The sequence below is a fragment of the Chiloscyllium plagiosum genome, chromosome 15, assembly GCF_004010195.1.
Source record: "Chiloscyllium plagiosum isolate BGI_BamShark_2017 chromosome 15, ASM401019v2, whole genome shotgun sequence".
Classification (NCBI taxonomy): Eukaryota; Metazoa; Chordata; class Chondrichthyes; order Orectolobiformes; family Hemiscylliidae; genus Chiloscyllium; species Chiloscyllium plagiosum.
The window spans coordinates 16,596,357-16,620,671 of record NC_057724.1 but is presented as its reverse complement, the minus strand read 5'-3'; the positions used below and the strand labels follow the sequence as shown (position 1 = coordinate 16,620,671).

General features: G+C 41.7%; 1 protein-coding gene across 5 annotated transcripts in view; it reads right to left on the bottom strand.

The window, feature by feature from the left end:
• elf1 (E74-like ETS transcription factor 1) overlaps positions 1-24,315 on the bottom strand; it is a 263,022-nt gene that overhangs the window by 102,234 nt on the left and 136,473 nt on the right. The window contains exon 1 of one of the 5 annotated variants that reach the window (XM_043704489.1): positions 11,553-11,573. The exons of the other annotated variants lie outside the window; for them this stretch is intronic. The gene's annotated coding sequence lies outside the window, so the exon portion shown is untranslated. Of the gene's footprint in view, positions 1-11,552; positions 11,574-24,315 lie in introns of those variants that run through there. 5 annotated transcript variants of the gene reach the window in all.

Below are 24,315 nucleotides of genomic sequence, written 5' to 3'. Positions count from 1 at the left end.
ACATAGACATTTCCAGGGGAATAAATCTTGCCTTCATGCAAAATGCAAGAGCTGTAAAAACAGACAGCAGACTGCAAGTTACAGTTTAATATAACATCCCTTTCATTGCTTCAGTCCTTTGTTTAACCCCACAGCAACACATCATTGTACAGTTGTACTGAATATGCAAAGCAAAGTCCATAATAACTCACATTCAGTACATCAAATGAAGAAAGGATAGTATTTTACAGTAACTTGTGGTGAGTAATAAATATGTCCACTGTATTAAATTCAAAGTAACGAGTTGCTTCAGAGCTACTCACAATGCGTGCAGTTAAAAAACAGCATTCACACCCATATATCTGCTAATCATACACTTCCCTTTTCCATTTAAAAAAGTTCTGGTTAAACAGGTTCCACCGACAAAGCCGAAAGCTTTAAAAGCCACACTCACGTTCAATTTAATTTGTTAACCCATAATGTTCAACATGCAGTTTTAACAGTTTGAGAGATTCATAACACAAATTTACAATCGATATTCAGTCCCATGTTTTCTCACTCGTGTGCAGCTTTTTGGGCTGTACGATGTGATTCGCGTGATATAACTGATCGCATGACTATTATCAGAGATAGAGAAGGCAGCAGTCTAGAATGAGCATGCCAACTGCCTTGAACAAGAGAGAGAGCTGTATTTGATAATCTACTTAGAGATCTCGATAAAAAGATTGCTATGGTTCATAAAGGGATGAACCCCTTACAGCTAACCAGCACATGCAAATACACTCAGCCCAGAGAAACTCTCGACTGGTATCTTAGTGGGCAGGTCGCAGAATTGGCTGAAAGCAGCCATAAGTATTTCAGTTTGGGGGGGGGGGGGGGTGGAAGAATTATGTTTGGGATCCCTCCAAGTACAAAGGATGGAGCGGAGAGTTTTATCTTGCAATTCATCACTCCTGAACTTTTTAAACAGGAATGTTACCATTGTAATTGGTTCCATTTTAATACTGTTAACAACTTTGTTGACCAAAATCTGACATGCTTCATTTAGCCACAAGAAGCGTACTAGATAGCTGAATGAGACAAAGGTCTGTTTCTTGTGAAAACCTTAATGGCTTCCCCCTCGAAACAGAAAGCAACTCCATTAAGAGGTCGCATGGCTACGACAAGGTCTTGGTGTAAAATTGTTTTTATTCAAACATCCCGCTTTTCATTCAAAGATTTGGATACATTATCATTTGCATCACATTCCCCAATATACATAGTCACTAAAGAAAATCATCCAAGTATGAACAAAGTTTGTTACTTCTAGTCAACTCCCATATTTGTCTATACTGCTCAGGTCTTTTAATGATTCATATATGACTTACAGTTGGCTGTTTGTTTAGTATCTGCTCATGACTGTGATGTTCCTTCTCCAGCTCCATAGAATGCTGTTTAGTTTGCACTGACATCCTCACTGCAAACATAACCAGCTATCGTTCCAGCACGAAGCTTTCTCCATATCCTGTCTCCCAGACAGGGTGACTATTATTGACAGCTTTGTAACTCGTTATCACTACTCTGTTTCACCAGCCCAGTACCACTGAATATCCTTTGCCCTGTTTTTGTAAAGATGTTAACACACTGATGACAACTTAGTCAATGATTTTGCTAGGTAATTCACAAATCCCACATTTGTTGGCTTCTGCATCTCTACGGTTTAGCTCAGTTGACTGGATCGTTGGCTTACAGAGCAGTGTGAAGCCAACAGCATGGGTTCAATTCCCATCACCATTTTGAGGTTATCATGATGGAATTTCCTTCTCAACCTCTTCCCTCGCCTGAAGTCGGGTGGTCCTCAGGTTAAATTGCCACCAGTCACTTCTCTCTATTGAGAGAGTAGCCTCCATGGTCTGGTAAGACTATGGTGACACATCAACTGCAGGATCAGGACAAAGTCATTTTGCTATCAATACTTGAACTATATACCTGACAACAGTCCTCTTTAATTGCAGATTTTTCTTGTTCAGCTTTAGGCCATATTAAGTGAGATCTCTACAGGGTTTTGAAATCCTTTGGATCTGTGCATGCTTAGCTTTCCATGATATTCATTGCTACCAAGCTACGAATAAAATCCTTCAGATTTGTCACTTTTTAAAAATTACTTTCTTATTTGCAAGCTCCTCTACCTTTTACCTGAAAGTTGGACTGGAGAACAGCTGATTTTTTTCCTACTAGATGCAGCATTGGTCTCACACAGTCAGCCAATTCAAAAATATATTCACCAAGCCAGCATTCAAAACCTACAAAAACATTTTCACAATTTTTTAAGCATCCGTTTAAGTCAATGACGTGATGTCCTACAAAATGCTACAAATCTCTTCTGGCACACGAAGCGTTACCAGTCTGAGATTTTACTTGCTTCAAGTTAAAAATCACACAACACCAGGTTGTAGCCCAACAGGTTTATTTGGAAGCACTAGCTTTTGGAGCGCTGCTTCTTCATCAGGTACCTGTGGAGCAGAATCAGGAGACAGAATTTGTAGCAAATGATCACAGTGTCACCCAACTGAAATGATATATTGAGCAAACCTAGATTGCTGTTAAGTCTTTCATCTTTATAATGGGTTGCAGGTTTCTGTTCATTAATATGTAAATCCCAGAACATCTTTCATGTCACATTCTCAAGATAACTTAATGTTTCATTAGAAAAAGGTAACATCTCAGCTGAGACAACGCATTAAAGGTGTAAGGTTAGAGTTTGTCTGTATCACAACCTTGAGCCAGACTGGTTCTATTTCCAAAGTAGGAATTTATAAAATGTTATATGAATTGACTGCTTGCATTGGCTGCCTACAAATTGTGTACTTTTTGAAAAAATAGAATGTTTCTGCAATTACAATTCTGCAAATGCAAATTCAGCCCATTGGTAATATGGGTATGTGCGCACATATGTGAGTGTGACAGAGTATAAGCCTGTGAGAAGGTATGCACTCGGATGAGTGTGTCGGGATGTATGTGTGCCTGAATGAGAGCGTGTATATGACAGCCAGTCAGAGTGTGGGAGAGAGTGAGTGTGGGAGAGAGTGAGTGTGGGAGAGAGTGAGTGTGGGAGAGAGTGAGTGTGGGAGAGAGTGAGTGTGGGAGAGAGTGAGTGTGGGAGAGAGTGAGTGTGGGAGAGAGTGAGTGTGGGAGAGAGTGAGTGTGGGAGAGAGTGAGTGTGGGAGAGAGTGAGTGTGGGAGAGAGTGAGTGTGGGAGAGAGTGAGTGTGGGAGAGAGTGAGTGTGGGAGAGAGTGAGTGTGGGAGAGAGTGAGTGTGGGAGAGAGTGAGTGTGGGAGAGAGTGAGTGTGGGAGAGAGTGAGTGTGGGAGAGAGTGAGTGTGGGAGAGAGTGAGTGTGGGAGAGAGTGAGTGTGGGAGAGAGTGAGTGTGGGAGAGAGTGAGTGTGGGAGAGAGTGAGTGTGGGAGAGAGTGAGTGTGGGAGAGAGTGAGTGTGGGAGAGAGTGAGTGTGGGAGAGAGTGAGTGTGGGAGAGAGTGAGTGTGGGAGAGAGTGAGTGTGGGAGAGAGTGAGTGTGGGAGAGAGTGAGTGTGGGAGAGAGTGAGTGTGGGAGAGAGTGAGTGTGGGAGAGAGTGAGTGTGGGAGAGAGTGAGTGTGGGAGAGAGTGAGTGTGGGAGAGAGTGAGTGTGGGAGAGAGTGAGTGTGGGAGAGAGTGAGTGTGGGAGAGAGTGAGTGTGGGAGAGAGTGAGTGTGGGAGAGAGTGAGTGTGGGAGAGAGTGAGTGTGGGAGAGAGTGAGTGTGGGAGAGAGTGAGTGTGGGAGAGAGTGAGTGTGGGAGAGAGTGAGTGTGGGAGAGAGTGAGTGTGGGAGAGAGTGAGTGTGGGAGAGAGTGAGTGTGGGAGAGAGTGAGTGTGGGAGAGAGTGAGTGTGGGAGAGAGTGAGTGTGGGAGAGAGTGAGTGTGGGAGAGAGTGAGTGTGGGAGAGAGTGAGTGTGGGAGAGAGTGAGTGTGGGAGAGAGTGAGTGTGGGAGAGAGTGAGTGTGGGAGAGAGTGAGTGTGGGAGAGAGTGAGTGTGGGAGAGAGTGAGTGTGGGAGAGAGTGAGTGTGGGAGAGAGTGAGTGTGGGAGAGAGTGAGTGTGGGAGAGAGTGAGTGTGGGAGAGAGTGAGTGTGGGAGAGAGTGAGTGTGGGAGAGAGTGAGTGTGGGAGAGAGTGAGTGTGGGAGAGAGTGAGTGTGGGAGAGAGTGAGTGTGGGAGAGAGTGAGTGTGGGAGAGAGTGAGTGTGGGAGAGAGTGAGTGTGGGAGAGAGTGAGTGTGGGAGAGAGTGAGTGTGGGAGAGAGTGAGTGTGGGAGAGAGTGAGTGTGGGAGAGAGTGAGTGTGGGAGAGAGTGAGTGTGGGAGAGAGTGAGTGTGGGAGAGAGTGAGTGTGGTGGGAGGGAGCGTGGGAGGGAGCGAGAGTGAGTGTGTGAGAGTGAGTGTGAGTGTGTGAGAGTGAGTGTGAGTGTGTGAGAGTGAGTGTGAGAGTGTGAGTGTACACGTGCATGTGAAAGAGGAGTTCAATATATCGTTTTAGTTGCATAACCCTGAGATCTTTTGCTATAAATTCTGTGTCTAATGATCCTGCTCCACAGCTACCTGAAGGTTACCACAGCTCCAAAAGCTAGCAATTCCATATAAACCTGTTGAACTATAACCTGGTGTTGTGTGGCTACTAATTTTGTCCACCCCAGTTCAACACCAGCACCTCCACACTTGTTTTAACTGAGAGGATTGAGTGGTTTTGCTTAATGTCTATTACCCAGAACTGTAGATCTTTGATCTTTCCTTTACAGTGGGCTCTCAACTTCACTCTCCCTTATGAAATGTTTATCATTTCACCATCTCGCCTCAACTTTACCTTCAATTGCCTCACCATCTTGAACCAATTTACACAGGTTTGCAAAGTTCATGATGTTGCATGAATCGCTGGTTTCTGACAATTCACATTCACTTGATGCTCTCCTTCTGTAGTCAACATTCTAAGAGTCACAAACCATTTAGCAGTGTTGGGCTTCACAGTAGCAATCTGTTATAAGGTAGAACAAGATCAATCCAACATCTTCCCAAGAAACAGTTTCATAGTTTTGCTTTGCATATTTCCAGCAAAACCAATGGATAAAAAGTGATTAAGCTTCTTGCAGTTAGAGCATTGCTTTCCTGCACTTCTTTTCATTTTTCTTTTTTTTGACATGGTGTTCTCCAATATTTACATCCCCTGTATTCTGGCCTTGATCGTTCTGCTTGTCCTCCTAGATATATTTCTTCCTATTTTCCCCCATTGTGTAGCTCATTAGGCCTAGACACTATCTCAATTTCATGCAGTCTTGTCTAATTTTGAGTTACTACTCTGTAACTGATGACTAACAACTACAGAGCTTTAGCTCATACCAATTACATTTTCCAGAAAATGTTTCTCCATTTTTGGCAGAGATGCTCTCACAGCAGGATCTCTTACTCCCAAGACAACTCCATATCCAATGAACTTAGCCAACTGAAAGATTCAACTAATCCCCTCAGTGCAGTCATGTACTGTTCAATATTCTCCCTTCCTTTCGAAGTTGTGATGTTAGTACATACTGTTCAGATGATAATGTTAGAGGATTCAAAAGAAGCCTTCAACATTTTTCTAATCTGACTTCGTTCCTCCTCAATGATGCATTATAGCTTGTAGCACTGTTTCCCTGTCATTGGTAACCGAATTGTTACTTTTATTTCTGAAGAAGGGTAACTGGACCCAAAATGTTAACTCTGCTTTCTCTCCACAATTGCTGCCAGATCTGATGAGATTTTTGAACAATTTTGTATAGAATCCCTACAACATGGAAGCAGGCTATTGGCCCATTGAGTCCATACTGGCCTTCCAAAGAGCAGCTTCCACACTCCAGGGATTCCATCCCACCTAAACCCACCTATTCCTGTAACCCTGCATTTCTCATGGCTAATCCATCTAGCCTGCACATCTATGGACCGTGGAAGGTAACCAGAACATCCGGACGAAACCCATGCAGACCCAGGGAGAATGTGCAAACTCCACCCAGACAGTTGCCCGATGCTGGAATCAAACCTGGGTCCCTGGGGCTGTGAGGCAGCAGTGCTAACCAGTGAGGCATGTTGCCCAATTTCTATTCTTGTTACTACTTGTATTTGTTCAACTCTGTGGCTAACTTATAATTTTGCCATTGAGACTGGAATAATTTCCAGGTCTGTCTTTGATCACCTTTCTTCAATACAGGAACAGGGACTAGGGAATAAAAAACTATCCTGATTCATCCAGTAGGATAAAGGTGCAAATGCAATTTTAAATATCCCTTAAACCAACAAAGAGAAAACGCTAGAAAATTTCAGCAAATCTGGCAGCATCTGTAAGGAGAGAAAAGAGCTGACGTTTCCAGTCTAATTGACCCTTTGTCAAAGCAGCTTTGACAAAGGGTCAGTTAGACTCGAAACGTCAGCTCTTTTCTCTCCTTACAGATGCTGCCTGACTTACTGAGATTTTCCAGCATTTTCTCTTTTTTGGTTTCAGATTCCAGCATCCGCAGTAATTTACTTTTACCTAAATATCCCTTACTGTTTACTGTTTCTTACAATATCTGGTTCTCTTCCAGCTCTCAAAATCCACACAATTAGCCATTCACTTCTAACACTATACTCCATATGCAGGCTTTAATGGCTCATTCTCAAAACAGAAAGCAATTACAATGACACATGACTAGCAAGTCACAATGTACAACTGAATGTCTCCAAACAGGGCAATATTAAATTAGAAACTAATATATTCAGAGCTACTTTGTACTGCAAATCATAAACTAAATGTAAATCCAGAACATAAAATAAACCCCTTTTTAATTGTCCAAGTTAACTGTTTTGCAATTGGCTCACTTCTCACAGCACACAAAAAACCTAATAATAATGTATAACAAAAATTGAACAATCATATCAAGCACATTCTGCACACTGCCAATAGCGATACATCTAAAACCCTCATGTGTGTAAAACTGTGCCATAATGCATATAGTACACACATATCTGTAAATATTCATATCTGTACCAATTCCTTCTCAATGTGCAGCCCCTCTACAACCATTTTGGCTGTGCAACATTTACAATGCATAATCTATTGTTAGCTGCACGTTCTGTCATATTTAAATCTATTGTTAGCTGCACGTTTTGTCATATTTAAATCTATTATTAGCTGCAATTCTGTCATATTTCACTTGAAGAAAAGCTGTCTTTCACTTCAGTATAATCTCATCTGAATGACGACAGGTCCAACAGTGCACCAGTTCCTGAATGCTGCACTGTGATATCAGTCTGAACTACATGCTTATCACTGGAGTTGACGCATGGTCAGATATGTGCTTCGGTATATTAGAGGGATAAATGGTGGTGTGGACAGCAATGAGAACTCCTCTGTCCTTCAAAACAATGCTTTGCCTGAAAGGGTCTGAACCTATTCTCTCATAGACAGCACATCCAACAGTGTTACACTGTCACGCCAATCTAGGTTTATATGTTTACAACTCTGGAGATAAGCTTGAGCCCATAACGTTGTAGACTCAGTGTCAAGGCTCCTGCATTTTAAAAAAAAATTCTCCAGTCCCATACAAAGACAACAACTTCCATAAGCATTGAACTTGATCCACGTCCCCCACCCAAACCTGCCTCCCCGGTACATCAGAGTCAAGGCACTTGTTGCATTCATGTGGGAAGGAAGATGCACTGAGTTGTAAATGTGTATGTTAGATTTGCGCAACAATAAGACAGATGCCATCTTACAGCATTGAAGATTTACCATGACAGAGACATGCGAATTAGCAAAACCGATTCACAGAGGAGTGGGTTAGTCAGAAAGCTGCACTCTCAACATAAACAAGTTTCCTTTGGAATGAACTGGTACAAACATTGTATACCTAAAGCCTGCAGTGAATAAAGCACACTTGTTTATTCAAACCCTCTTTTCACTCTGCCAAGAATGCCAATGTCCATCAGCCACCAAATCAATGGCATCTATCACATGCAAAGAAAAATGACCTACGTGCTTTACCACACAGAGCAGAGCGAGAAAAGAAAGAAGACAGAATGGGGTTTAGTGTGGAAGACATAAAGAGAAGTCTAGGAAAATAGTGGTGCTGCTGTTTCTGAAAAAAACAAGTCAGATCACAGGAAGTTGGATGAGGATTTTTCAGAAGGCTACAACAATCTGTCACTAACATTGAAGAAATGTGGATGACCATTGCATTGTTGGTAAGGCATTCTGTAGAGATCCCAGAAAGCACTACCGCAGAATAGATACACTTTACTGCATGGAATTCTCAGAAACACATATGAGCTAAGGAAATTAATCCAGGACTATAAAATACAAATAATTTTCCCAGTTCCCAAAATAAGAAACTTATCTCTTCAATATTTACAGCTGAATATCTAAAGACACAGAAAATATAAATTATCCTTTCAGTATGCAGTAGAAACCTCTTACGCTGTTTGGTACCATTATACATATATTAATATATTATAGATAATTGAAAAATGGTGGTGGGCTACAAACAGTGAGCGAGCCAACTTGGGTGCATTGACATCAAAGCGAGAATGCGCAGTTTAAGTGGCTTACAAGAGTCAGAACTCAGCAGTTCAATTACTCGCTTAGAACTACTGGCTTTTTTTTTACTCGTTATAATGTATACTATTTATCAAGAAACTGGTTAGAAGTGCTTCAGGCTGCAGTTAGGTTCCCAGTGCTATTAAGCTGCTGTTGGGAAGATAAGCAAAAATGGTAATAATAAACCCCCCACAGCAGCGTGGTAACCCTAAGATATATAGCATGAAGGAGCTGGTATTATCAGGGTTTCAGTCTTTTTTCCTTTGGAACCAGTATAAAGAAATACTGCATGTGACTTACTGCAAATTGGGCATTAAAATAGATTCAATCTTAACAACAAGTTGCATTTATATGGCACCTTCAACAAAACAATACACTCCCAGGTGCCTCAGATGAGTATATTTACACTCTGAGATCATCAAGGTTTGGTTAAAGAAAATAGTTTTAAGAAACACCTTGGGAGGGAAGAGGTGGAGCAATTTAGGGAAAGTATTCCAATGTAACAACTAAAGGTACAGTCACATCGCAACAACAGGACAAGGGACATGAGAGTGTACAACTGGCCTAAATCATAACCACACTGCGAGTGCCTTCCCCTTCCCAATTTCCAGGAATACAGTGCACAAAAAGGCAGCTAAAAGTTAACTTGAGATCACCTCAGAAACCGCCTGCATATTCAATGTCAGAATGTCCAACCAAAAGACATGACTTGGAGAAATAAACACATAAGAAAATAAAAGGTTAAAAAAAACATGGAGGCATCCAAAACGTTAATGTGCCTTTCAGGTGTTTTTCCTAAGCTCTTACCTGCCCTCTCGGGTGGGTGTAAAATGACGTGGAATCCTATCCTAAAGGAAAGAAGGGAACTTCTGCCCAGTGTCCAGAAAAAAATACACAGAGCCTTCTACCAACAAAACAACAAAACTGCCCCATCATTAATACACTGCTCTTTGAAAGCTTGCTGCATGCCAACTGGCTGCCACATTACAGCAATAAAACCTCAAATTATAAAAAGGTGTTACATAAATGCAAAGTCTCTCTTTGGTTGGCATATACCATGCTGTAATTCTAGGTTTCAGGCTCTGGAGGCCCCAACTCAATAAATAATAACAACAAAAAAGGATGACAGTGAAATTAAACTTGCTCCACCCATCTTGTGCTTATATTATACAATGGCCAGGATACTGAAGAACACAGGAGAGAGGTAGAGGGGACGAAACATGAAGAGGATATTAAGTTGCCTCAGCTCATATTTATGCTCCTCCTTGCTGTTGGTCACTAACAGCATAGGAAGTATGCTGCTCAACTTGAAACCTGGGGGTGGAGCTGCCTTGGAAGGAGAGAAGGAAATATTGAAGTAAATCAATTCCAAGCACGAATTATGACTGCAAGCAGACATGCATGCTTAAACAAAAAAAAATCTAAATACTTAGCCTCAGGGGAAAGCAAATAAGAGTAAAGGTCTAACGAAACAGAAAGGATTTGTTGTTACCTCAAAGAAGCTATTGAAATTCACACAAGACAAACAAGGGTCAGTTCTGATACTGTAACAAACTACCACCATAAGGTTTTACTGATCAGAGTTTAATCTAGTGTTGCGTTTTTAAAGAAATGCAGTTTTTTTTTAAATTCCATTTTGTTGTGCAATGCTGGTACTAAGTGGTAGCCATTAAGAAAAGGATCTGCCCCACCACTGAAAGTCTGTTGTTGCAGTTAGTTAGCTGTTACATATTTACTGAAAGCAATTCATTTCTCTCACAGTACTGGGTTGTGGACCCCTCCATTACCCCAAATAGTCCTGTTTATCACCATCCATCATTTAACTAAAATGATCCACATGTCCATTTAGAGCCATAAATGTACAGCACAGAAACAGATCCTTCAGTCTAACTCGTCCATGCTGACCAGATATCCCAAATTAATCCAGTCCCATTTGTCAGCAATTGGTCTATGTGCCTCTAAACCCTACCTATTCATAGACCCGTCCAGATGCCTTTTAAATGTTGGAAGTGTACCAGCCTCTACCACTTCCTCTGGCAGCTCATTCCATACACACACCAGCCTCTGCATGAAAAATTGCCCTTTAGGTCCCGTTTAAATTCTTTCCCCTCTCACCCAAAACCTATGCCCACTAGTTCTGGATGCCCCATCCCAGGGAAAAGGTCTTGTCTATTTACCCTATCAATGCCCTCATGATTTTATAAACCTCTATAAGGTCACCCCTCAGCCTCCGATGCTCCAGGGAAAACTGCCCCAGCCTATTCAGCCTCTCTCTATAGCTCAAACCCTCCAGCAACATCCTTGTAAATCTTTTGAATCCTTTCAAGTTTCACAACATCCTTCTAATAGGAGGGAGACCAGAATTACACACACTACTTCAAAAATGGCCTAACCGATGTCCTGTATACCCGCAACATGACCTTCCAACAAAAGGATGCTCAAGATAATACGTCTTTGTAAAGATTTTTAGAAAGCACTATATGATTAATAAATCCATCCTGGGCAAGATGATTAGATAATCATACCCAAGGATCGATAAAATGTTTTGCACACTTTTATTCTAACTTAAATTAATTGTTTTGCTCAGAGCTGCAGCCAAAAACAGGCCCTATTCTTTCTCCATCACAGTAAAATAGGCAGAGCAGCCATCTTAGAAAGGTCAGAGGCCAATCTTAAACTGGTTTCACCATATTTACAATAGCATAGGAGACCATTCAGCCCCTCAAGTCCACACCGGCTCTTTGAATGGGCTTGACTATTTGCCCTGCTTTCCCCTTTCAGCCCCACATATGGTCTTATTCCCTGGCAACCATCGAAGTTGTCATTTTGAATGGTTTACCTTTCTCATCAGAGCTAGTGAAATAAGGAAAACTACATTCCATCGTTTTAAAATAAATGCACAATTGAAATTGTGCAATATAGTACTTTTAAAAAAAACGATGGAGACTAATCAGGACCCTGTGACCTTTTGTAATATTCCAGAAGCATCTCTCGAATGGCTCAGCCTCAAGATAGCTTGTTCTCGAAACTGAACTGTGGTGATTGTGACACACAGCAGCTTGCCTCTTGCGCCCAGAGCGTCTCAGAAGAAATTTGTTCTCTTCTTCGGGTGGTAAAGGTACAAGATGAGCTCCTGCCCGTTACAATCACTACAGGAACTCTGCAAGAAAAGCATCCAAAAAAGAAGCCCAATTATTTCAGCTTGATTGAGGGCTATTGTTTAACATGCTTGAACTTAATTAAACCCAAACTAAGCCTTAGATTCTGTTATCAATCAATTAGAACCTGCCTCTCAACAATAGGTTTCTAAAATCCAGAACTTTTAAAGCAGTTGAATGAAACTAATTAAAAATTTAGACAAATGTGTTTGAATCATGTGAAAATTCAAATAATGAGGTAAATGTAAAAACCATGGATTTTTTGAAAGACAGAAGCGTATGAAAATATGGAGGAGGGAAAGATAAAGCAGGAGAACAAGGCCCATAAGATATAGGTGCAGAATTAGGCCATTTGGCCCATCACGTCTGCTCCACATTTACTGACTCCTTACATCCTTTCCAAATTTTACTTTCCTGCCTATATTGGTATTACGAGCAAATTTTGCAACTTGCATTCAGTCGCTTTAGCCAAATTATTGCTCTGCATTGCTAAAACGTTTCTCAACCCCATTCTTCTGCCTTCTCTCTGTAACCTTTCATCACAACACCCTGCCCACCCACCCCCGTACCCGTCATCAGCTTAATACTACCTATACCTAGCTGCTTTTAGTTCGGAAGAAGGATCTCAAGAGTGAAACATTAATTTTGTTTTCTCTCCACAGATGCTGCCAGACCTGCAGCATTTTGGACTTTTGTTCATTTCAGAGCCCCAGCATCCACAGTTCTTTGTTTCATTTCACTAACAAAGGGCTGTTTTCAGCTTTGCGCTTCTGACAAGATTACCTGCACATCAGCTAAGCACAGTGTGCAACCTTGGGGATTTAAACATTGGCCAGACAGAAGACAGATTCCAGTTTGTGCTTTTCCGGGAGACCCTCTCAATCCATCAGGCAAAATCAAAAAAATTAATGGCATTGCAAGAGCAGACAGTCTCAGGTTCAATATCTACATGCAAATATAGATATGGAAGAAAAATTAGGAGCAGGAATAATCGACTTTGATCTCAGCTGCACTTTGCTGTCAGATCTTCAGAACACAGATCTTCTGATGTGGCCTAGTAAGTCACCCAGTTCAAGGACAATTAACAATAGACAATGAATAATGACCTTTCCAGCAACACCCACACCCCAGGAAAGAATAAAAATGGACAGCTTATTTTCAGACTTTGTCTCCTTGCTCTAGTCTCTCCCACAAGGAAAATCTTCCTTTCACCAACCCTCCTATAAATTACAAACAAATCTTGAATGATTCGAGAAGGTTACTGTTCAATCTTCTAAATTTCCCAATGATTCAGGTCCACCTTTTCCTCAAAGTAACTCACTCACTCCAGAATCATTTGTGAAACCTTGAATAGACTGCTTTGAATGTAATTATGTTGTGTTTTTATTATAAAATGATCAAAACCACATGCAGCTCTCTGGATGTGACCTCACAAATGACCTGTACAAATGAGGTAAAGCATACTTACTTTTATATGCTATTCCCCTTGCAATCTACAGCAAACATTCCCTTTCTAAATCATTGCTAATCACTTGCTGTGCCTGTATACTAACTTTTTGTGCTTCATGCACCAGACAACCAGACGTCTCTGTACCATAATGTTCTGCGATATCTCATCGTTTAAATAAAATGCTGCTTGTCTCTTCTTCCTACCCAAATAGACAAGTTCATATTTTTCCTCATTATACTTTCTCTGCAAAGTTTCTATCCATTAACTTATCCTTTCCACATCTGTTTACTGACTCCTTAAGTCACTTTCACATTTTACTTTCCTACCTATATTTGTATCACTAGCAAATTTAACTTTACATTTAGCCCCATTCATCCAAGTTATCTATATATACTGTAAATAGTTTAAGTCCAGCACTGATTTTTGCAGCATTTATTCATTACAACATACAATCTGAAAAGACGCATTTATATCTATGATTTCTGGTCACTAACCTATACTCTGTCCATCCTAATGTGTTACCCCCACACCTTTAGCTCTTATTTTATGTAGTAACCTTTGCATTAGCACCTTGTGAAATGTCTTCTAATAGCCACAGGTTCCTCTTTATTCACATGGTTTGTTACTTCCTCAAAGAATTCCAATAAATTAGTCAAACATAAAATGTTGGTGTTTTTCTAAAAAAAAAAAAGGCTTTCTTACTTCTTTCAAATACTTCTAGATTTCTCACAGTTATTGTAAGTATATGAATAAGAAATGTTTGGAGAGATTTGGTCAAGAGCAGGTGGCTGGGACTCATTCAGTTTGGGATATGTTCAGCATGGATGAGTTGGACCAAAAGGTCTGTTGCTGTGCTGTATGGCTCAACGACTAAAATTATCCTTTTAAAAATGAGGCAAAGGTTGTGAAAGTTAATCTTTGCTGCTTTCTATATTCTGGAAAATCTTCTGACCAATCACTAAACTTTGTAAAATCATACTCTCTTCCTTTAATGCAAGCAGATTACAATGTACCTCATTGTGCAGGGAGTGTGAGGGGGTTGGGGCGGAGAGCGGTTTACTTCAGTTGCTGCCCAAAGGCTTCTGCTGGACAATGTGCATGAGAATGAGAATATGGAAAAGAGATAAAAATTGATCTGAAATACCACCCAATGGCAAATAACTCATTAACAAATCAGTGTCAAAATTATTAGATTAGATTAGATTACTTACTGTGTGGAAACAGGCCCTTTGGCCCAACAGGTCCACACCAACCCGCCGAAGCGCAACCCACCCAGACGCATTCCCCTTCATTTACCCCTTCACCTAACACTACAGGTAATTTAGCATGACCAATTCACCTGACCTGCGTATGTTTGGACCGCGGGAGGAAACCGGAGCAAACCCACGCAGACACCGGGAGAATGGGCAAACTCCACACAGACAGTTGCCTGAGGCGAAAATTGAACCCGGGTCTCTGGCGCTATGAGGTAGCAGTGCTAACCACTGAGCCACTGTGCCGCCCCAAATGAAGAATGGTCAAAGTAACAGTCCCTGCATGAATTAAATCTATCAGGAGTATAAGGAGAAAGCAGGGATGGAATGAATGATTCCTGATGTATTATACCACTGTCAGAAATACCTGTGACTTTGATACCTCTCAATGAAGTTCTCTGCACCAACTGGATTGCAAAACTGCTCTCTGAGCAATTCGGGATGGGCCTAGCCAGCAATGTCCTCATCCCATGAACTAATAAAAAATAATCCATTTTATTTGCAGTTGTGAAAGGTGTGTCACAACTTCTTGCAATCAGTTTAGCTTCAAGGCTATGGATCAGGGACCTCCCCATTATTAGTATCTCCCACGAACAAGGTGTGGTGTGGGAGTGCAGACTAACACTAGTTCGCTACTGATATGCATTTGCTGTGGCACCAGCAGCAGCTCAAGTATAAGTTACCTGTCCACTTAAATATTAGCTCAAACGCTGGGCAGTCAAAAAAAAGATTGAAACTGAACCAACAGCGATAAAAGAAATCAACACAGAGACATTGGAATACATTGGAAACACAGCACATTGGTCTTATCTCAATTAATATGGAAAGTTTGCATGATGCATTCCTAAAACACAAATCCTATGCAGCCGCCAGAAATCGCAATGTTACTAACCAGCAGCTGCCTGTTAGTTGGAAGGTGCAACACAGCTTTATACAGGGACTGGCTGCAATCATCATCCTCTGAAGACCAACTTAAAAGTAGCTACTTCATAACAGTTCACAACCACATGTTGATCCTCGGTCAAGACAACTGTTCCACAAGCCTCCAAATACATACAGCCACGTTTCTGGCTTGCAGTTACCGATTACACCAGTGCTGACTACCAGCGAAGTGGGCAGCTGCCTGGAAACCAATCAGAACCAAACATGAAGTTCATGTTACAGTAAAATAAAACTTCTGTCACATCAGCTCACCTTGATAGCACTTATTACTGTTCAAGATCACACGAGAGGATACAATGTCACTATCCACTCATCTGTTGCAAAGATGGCATCTAAATCAAATACTTTAGTCTTTATTTGCATTCTTTTTTATGCATCATCTATGTAGGACTGTTGCTTGCCTTGGATATCTGCCCTAATCTCCTATTGGGAATGGGGGGGGAAGCAGGGGAAGGGCTCTGTCTGTTCAATTGTGGAGGGAATCACTTGATAAACCACTCCTCGATCTGGATACCCAGGGACTGGATCAGCATGAAGAAACAGCAAATCAGAAACCACAGTGTTCTGACTGGAGGGGTACCCTCAGTTGACAGCACACTTGCGCGTCAAAAGGTTGTGGGTTCAAGGTTCACTCCACAGTCTTGAACAAACATCCCAGGCTGACACACCAATGCGGTACTGAGGTTGACATTATAATGTTTGAAGTTCCTATCTTTTAGGATAGATGTTAAACTGAGGCCCTATCAGCTCTGTTACCTGGGACTAAAACATCCACGATATTACTTCAAATTAGGTGAGTTACTTCAAACAGCAGGTGAGTTATTCTTGGTGTCCTGCCTAATATGTAATCCACAACTAACATCCCAAAAGGATGATAACCCCGGTCCCATCACATTATTGGCTGTGAGAACTCGCCATTGTCGTCATGTGTGCTTCATTATAAACAGCGACTACACAGGAAAAATACTTTGGAATGTCCTGGGATTGTGAAAAGGTTCTACCTAATTTTAAGTTTTTCTTTCTCACTCTGACTTGGTCACGGAATCGGTCATCCCCAGGGTCAGTGTTCGGATGGCTGCACAGCAGATGGCTCAGCCTCATCATACCATCAGCAGGCAGCTTGGCTGATGTGAAACGAGTACGATTAAAAAACCTAAATCATTGATTGGGGCACTTTTGGAATATTTCTTACAATTCTGGTCTCCTTCCTATTGGAAGGATGTTGTGAAACTTGAAAGGGTTCAAAAAGGATTTACAAAGCTGTTGCCAGGGTTGGAGGATTTGAGCCACTGGAGAGGTTGAATAGGCTGGGGCTGTTTTCCCTGGAGCATCACAGGCTGAGGAGTGACCTTATAGAGGTTTATAAAATCATGACGGGCATGGACAGGGTAACTAGTCAAAGTCTCTTCCCTGGGTTGGGGGAATCCAGAACTAGAGGGGCATAGGTTTAGGGTGAGAGGGGGAAGATATAAAAGGGCCCTAAGGGGCAACATTTTCACACAGAGGATGCTGCATGTATGGAATGAACTGCCAGAGGAAGTGGTGATGTAATTAAAGCATTTAAAAGGCATCTGGATGGATATATGAATAGGAAGGGTATAGAGGGATATGGCAGAAGTGGGTACTGCAGATGCTGGAGATCAGAGTCATGATTAGCGTGGCGCTAGAAAAGCACAGCAGGTCTGGCAGCATCCAAGGAGCAGGAAAATCAACGTTTTGGGCAAAAGCCCTTCATCAGAGCCCGAAACGTTGATTTTCCTGCTCCTCGGATACTGCCAGACCTGCTGTGCTTTTCCAGCACCACGCTAATCTTGACTCTGATCTCCAGCATCTGCAGTACCCACTTCTGCCTAGTTGATTTTAACCTTACTGCGAATCCTCTTCCAAGGATGCCTACCTTGAAGAAGTTCTCCTCCTCTCTCTGCTGATGAAGTGCTTTTGCCCGAAGTGTCGATTTTCCTGCTCCTCGGATGCTGCCTGACGTGAGGTGCTTTTCCAGCACCATTATAATCTTGATTTAGAGGGATATGGGCCAAGTGCTAGCAAATGGTACTAGGTTAGGTTAGGATATCTGGTCAGCATAGATGAGCTGGACCCAAGGGTCTGTTTCCGTTTTGTACATCTGTAACTCTATTCAAATTTTAAAAATTGGAAAATTTTCTGATAAGTGCTCCTATTTGTGTACTCACTAGGCCCCAATCATCCTCTTGGTTCATTTATTCTGCTATGCGGTTGAATATGTTTTCCTGTGACGGAACAAATTCATGCTTGCCACCAAGGTGGTTTCCGATCACATGACATTAGACACTGGACCTCAGTGAGCCAGCTCATTTGCGTCTCTTCCCTCTATGTAAAGCACACACAAACACAAACTTTATAGACAATTACCAACAGTGTGTCTATGTAGACAAGCACGGTTGGAAATTTAAATTTTAGCAATTTTTTTTGAACAATATAAACTGAGGCTTTGCTTCAAGGGGTTGAGTCTTTTGAAAATAGACTTAATGAAAAGTCTGAGTAGTGCATTGCAAAAACCGTTTTAATAGGCCCCAAACCCATCAACAGAACTGTCTCCTCAGGTGGGAGGTGGAGGGAGGAAAGAGTGAGATGGAAAATTTAAAAAAGCCACACAAAGCAAGACAGATGCATGCAAAAATAAATGGTGCATGCACTTGGGGAGTGAGAAACAAAACATTAACCCACAAAAGAGATCATAACTGAGGGATAAGGGAGACCACAAAACGTCTTGGAAAATCTGTTGAGACAAGGAACACTTAGATTTCCCATGGATAATGCATATTCCATTGTTCATCAGAACTGCAAATAGATATCTTTGCGTTTCTACAATGATGGAAGCTTGATACAGTATGCCAGATACAGCAGATGTGTATTTAAATGTGCAATACTGGTATTGTGAGAAGGCTGGTGTAAATACTAACGTGTTTTCCCAACTTTTGCATAAACAAATAAGTGCAGATGATGATCCCAGTGGTGCAGTAGAAGCAGGCTGAAAATGAGGAAAGCTAGCTTCAGGAACTAAAGAATGGCAAACATGCAGATATTGAAGCTGCTTTGGTTATTTTAAGATAAATTGGATCGGAAACATCCATTCCATTAAAAGCAGACGGAAAAGTTTCTCTAGACATGCGCCACTTTTTACGAATATCATGCCCAGGTTGAGAAGAAGGCTAATTCTAAAGATGAGGTATAAAATTCTGTGAGGAAGGAAGAATTTTAAAGGATTTTGACAGACACTGAGGCACACATAATGTATGGTTTCGTGAGCCAACACGTGAGATCTGTCTTAGATGCATCTGTTATTTTAATGTGTGATTATTATCAACCACAATTTGTGTACTAAGTCATGTTTGACTGGTGTTCTAAAACCCTGAATTGATGCAAGTGGTTACCTAAGATAGTATTTAATGTGTGCTTTGTTTGACCTGTTTTGGAAGAAAGCATTTGTTTTAAACTGTGGAAACTATTGCTTCACTTCAGATTTTTAAAGAAACAAGTTATTGATCTCCTTCAGGATAATAACATTACAGATAATGTATTACAGCTTTAAAAAGCCAAGACAGTAATCTTGTTGGAAAATACTGAGTCATTGTTCTCTATCAAGGCTGCAAGCTCTTCAGCCCTTGAGCTGCAAAGTGTAAGGTGACCAACATCTAGTCAATGTGGCAATTAATAAGAAGCAAACCCGATGGGACGAGCTCGTGTGAGAATGACATTCTGTCAGAGTGAAACCATCAACTCCAACACTGTGAACGTACAGGGGCAATGCACTTTTAGAATATGATAATTCTATTTTGTTCAAAAAGCACAATCTGTAGGCAGCCCATCCATGCGATATTTTATAAATTCCCACTTTGGAAATTGACTCTAACCTCACACCTTTAAATGCATGGTCTGAGCTGAGATGTCACTTTTTTTTTAAATGAAACCTTAAATTATCTCAGGAATGTGACTTGAAAGAAGTTCTGGGATTTACATATTAATGAATCGAAACCTGCAACCCATTCTAACTGATTAAAGACTTAACAGCAATCTAGGTTTGTTCAATACATCGCATCAGTCGTATGACACGTTGATCTTTTATTATGAACTCTGTGTCCTATCATCATGCCCGACTAGCTACATGATGAAGGAGCAGTGCTCTGAAAGCCTGTACTTCCAAATAAACCTGTTGGACTATAACCTGGTGCTGTGTGACTTTTAACCTTTTCCACCCCAGTCCAGCACTGGCACCTCCACACCCTAGTTCTCCCAGGCACTGTAACAAGATGTTTTGTTTGGTTGGTGAGCTGCAGCCATGCCGATCAATATATCTAAAGCTGACTAACTCTATCCCTGAAGAGGTAGACCTCATCCTTGTAAAGTAACAGGAACAGAACCAACAGAATAATGACAAAGAACTGCAATGCTGGAAATCTAAAACAAAAAGCCAATGCTGGAGAAACTCAGCAAGTGTGGCAGCATCAATGGAGAATAACATTAACTGGCAGATGGAACGAAGTCGAATCTTGGAACTTGGCTGAAGAGACCACAGAGTATATGCTTTCCTCTTTGCAGATGCTGCCACACTTGCTGAGGATGATCATGCAAGAAAACTTTGCTCAGCCCTACTTAGAGAAACCCTCCATGAAAGTCAATGAAAATGACACAGTGAAAAAAATGGTAAGGTTCAGGTCCATAGATTGAAACATAATGAATCAAAGTAATGCTGGTTCTGTTTCTGAAGCAAAAAAAAATGAAGTGCTGGAGAAACTCAGCATGTATGGCAGCATCTATGGAGAAAAACATTAACTGGCAGATGCAACTAAGACAAATCCTGGAACTTGGCTCAAGAGACCACAGAGTATACGCTTTCCTCTTTTCAGATGCTGCTACACTTGTTGAGTTTCTCCAGGACTCCATTTTTGTTTCAGAAACAGAACCAGCATTACCTTTACTCATTAAGTTTCAATCTATGGATCTGAATCATCTTATTTTTTTCACTAAGTGTCATTTTCATTATGTTTCATGGAGTGTTTCCCTATGTGGGGCCTAATGAAGTTTTCTTGCATGATCATCCTAAACTGGGATCCTCCCAAATTTCTGACATAATCCAGGCCTTGAGAAAACACTGGGCCTATGCATTTCTTTACAATAACTGGTCTGTGACAGGACTTAGCAGCAATGAGCATTTTGCATGTGTCGCACAAACTCACAGTCCTAAATAGTAAAACCAACTTCAAAGCAAACATGTAGTTCACAAGTTGGATTTATATTTCCCTCTGGAGAAGGCAGTGAAAATTTTGGGAAATGAAAGCATTTGACAGATTATTGGAATCTCAGAGCCTGCCCAACGTCGAACTGAGAATATTGATTCATTAAAAATACTTGAATTCATAGAATCTGGAATTCATTGCCTGGAAGGCGAGTCAAGGTAGAAACCTTCATTACAGTTAAGTACAATTTAATGCCAAGTGGCAATGAGCAAGTGTTGCAAAATAAGATTTGAATAGTTAAGTGCTTGTTTTTGACTGGCACACACTCGATGGGCTGAAGGGCCTTTATCTGTGCTGTAGATTTCAATGACTCTATGAGAGGAATGAGAGATGAGTAAATTTTTTTTAGTGAGCTTAGCCAGCCTAGCTTGGCATCTCCCCAAGCAAATCCAGTGACACCAGTCTTCTGTACAGTTATGTCTCATTGCATTCCTGCCTGGACAAAGTCTGAATGGGGAATACGGTCGAGTTACTTGACAGATAGAATTTGCTTGAATAGCAAATTCCCCAAATATGAGAAGCCTAAGAAAGTGGCCCTTACTGTTGCAAACTGGACAGAATGCTCACGTTTAGCCTCAAATCAACTGCTTTCCGTCAAGTGAAGCAACCAAAGTGCATGGAGGTCCAACTTCTGAAACAATCACAATCCATTGACATTTGTCTTGGAATAGAATCTATCTGCAACACTCTAATGGTGAAAGTGAGCCCAATACTTGCATACTGATCTACAAGATCAGCATCAGTGGTGCTTTGCTGCAGAGGACTGGTAACACAGTTCAAAGCTGTTTAGAAACTGGGCAACCCCACCCTTGAGCTTCCCACAATCTTCCGTCAACACCACTTGCACCCCACCCCCTGCTGCACCTACTGCAAGTCTCAGTAATGACAGGTCAGATGTGCATCTGCTGAGAATGAAATTCAGTGCTCTTTAAGATGCAAGAGTAATTTGTAGGTACCATTAATTGCACTTGTTCTTTTCATAGCACTGACCGCTTTTTGATAGCGCTGAAGATCAGGGCTTCTTTCCACAGACAAATGGGAGTATCATACTGTAAAATGTGCAAAATTGCTGACTTAGGCTCAGTACAGAAATAGCCAAACCCGGTGCTGGATTTTCAGTGCATTTTGGAGGACAGTGTTGATGCAGATTTGAAGATTGCAATCCCAAAAGGTATAGCTGAATCCAAGCACCCCCAGGACATGCTTAAAAGTTCAAAGTGCTGCAGTGGGGTTTGGGGGCCGTGGCGCAGAGGTGGGAGTTGAGGACACAATCGCCATTTGAGGAGCTTGTTAGTAGGCAGACGAGAAAAGGAATTGAACATAGAAAAGAACAGCATAGAACAAGCCCTTCGGCCCACAATGTTGTGGTGAGGATTAATCTTAATGTAAAATAAAATAACCTAACCTACACACCCCACAATTCACTGCTGTCCATGTACATGCCCAGCAGTAGCTTAGAAGTCCCTAATGAGACTGCTAATGACTCAATTTTCAAACTGAAATCCAAACAAACAATCTTCCACAATTCAGCACGTAGCAGGAGGTAAAAGTATTCTTAACGCAGTGAAAAATAGGTTGGGAACCCAGGGATCTTCTGCCGGATCACGCACAGTACTTAGCAGTTAGCCAAATGCCCTCTGCTGCGCATGGTGAGACCTGCTAGCTGTCCAAGGTGCTGCTTGCTTTCCTCTACGATATATCAGCAGGCCCCAGCATGTCTGCCACCCCAACTGGTGGCTTGCCTTTTACAGGCAGCTCCCACCTCATGGTGCTGCCTGGTGTCCCTGGTTGAATGCTGAAGCTAATCTCTGGACCAATCAGGGGATTTTAAAAGGTCATGCCAGATCAGCAGCACAGTTGTGGCCTGGGGTCAAGATCCTGAAATCAACTGGGCATTGGAACCCTATGAACCCAAGCACTGCAATGACGAGAGAATTGCCAGAAACACGACACAATGGTCCGCGACTGAAAGTCACAGAGAGACAGCGAGAGAGAGCGAGAGTGAGAGAGGTGAGACAGTTCAGTCATTGTTTTCCTCAGTTTCAAAGGTTAACTCACAAGCTCTGGTTTCCATTGTTCCCCTCCCGTTCCTATTTTCCAACACATGAAACTGATGCACCATAAAGCCAGTGTAAGAGAGCAGCTATCATGTCTCAGTCAGATGTTTGTGGGTTCAAGCCCATTTCAAAAACTTAAATATATAAACAAGGCTCATACTTCAATGTAGCACAGAGGGTGGGATCCTGTCAGAGGAGCTATACTTTACATCAGGGGTTAGCCAGAGCTCCATCTCATGTTAAGAGGGGTCAGGAACCTACACTGTTATTTCAAAGAAGAACAGACAAAGTGTTCCTCAAGTTCCTACCTAATATTTAATTACTCAACTGACACATGAAAACAAATGATTTGGTCATTTATTTCATTGCGTCTATGTTGCTTCCTGTCCACAGTAGCTGCCCCATTTCCTGCTTTTGAACAGTAACTGAAAACAATTTGAAATGTCTCACTGCCCCCTTAAACAACTTTGAAATGTGATCGGGTGGTGGAAGATGTTGTGAAAGCAAGAGCAACAGTAACTCAAGAATATGTTGTAAGGACTGAGCTATAGGGAGAGGCTGAATAGACCTTGTCTAACCAGAGGCCGATGGGTGACCTTATAGAGGTTTATAAAATTATGACAGGTTTGAATAGGGTGAATAGACAAGGTCTTCTCCCTGGTCTGGGGGAGACCAAAACTAGAGAGGGCATAGGTTTAGGATGAGGGGGGAAAGATTTACAAGGGACCTAGGGGACAGTTTTTTCATGAGGGTGTGGTGCATGTATGGAATGAGCTGCCAGAGGAAGTGGCGGAGACTGGTACAATTACAGTATTTAAGAGACATCTGGGTGGGTGCATGAAAAGCAAGAGGTTTAAAAGGGATATGGGCCAAATGCTGACAAATGGGACTAGATTAATTTAGGATATCTGATCGGCACAGATGGGTTGGACCGAAGGGTCTGTTTCCATGCTGTACATCTCTATGGCTGTATGACTGACAGAATCTGAGCCAAGTGTGCCAATGGTACAATAAAAGCCATGAAAGCAAGTTTGATGAGGATACAAAGAACCTGCAAAAGGATAGAAACAGGGTCGGAGAGGGGGCACAAATGGATTATAAAGGTGGGAAAATGTGAGGCTGTCCACTTTGGAAAGAATAGAAACACTATTATTTAAATAGAGAGAAAGAGGATGGGATAGGGGGGGGGGGCGGGGGAGAAATGAGGCAAACAGATCGCAGTAATGGTCCAAATCAAAAACATAGTTGAAAGGAGGGATGACCTTCTGTCATCAGATTTCAGGGAACTAGCAATGAGAGCAGTGAGCAGGACCTCAAAAATTAGCAGCCTTCTAGTAATGCAATGTGCTTGTGAATATGGGAGGTTAACCTAAATGAATCCATGGCTGAGGGAAGGATGTTTGGAACATTGAGTCTGGATTTGGGATAGGCCACCTTAATACGGTAGGGGCTAAAATCCATGTGGGAACTTTGCTAATATTTTGTTCGTAAAAGAGTAAATTAACTTAGCAGGGGCAAGGAACCAGGATGTGATATTGGAAAGGCCCAAAAGGATGTGTAAAGGATATGCACTAAAGGTGAAATTGTAATGTACA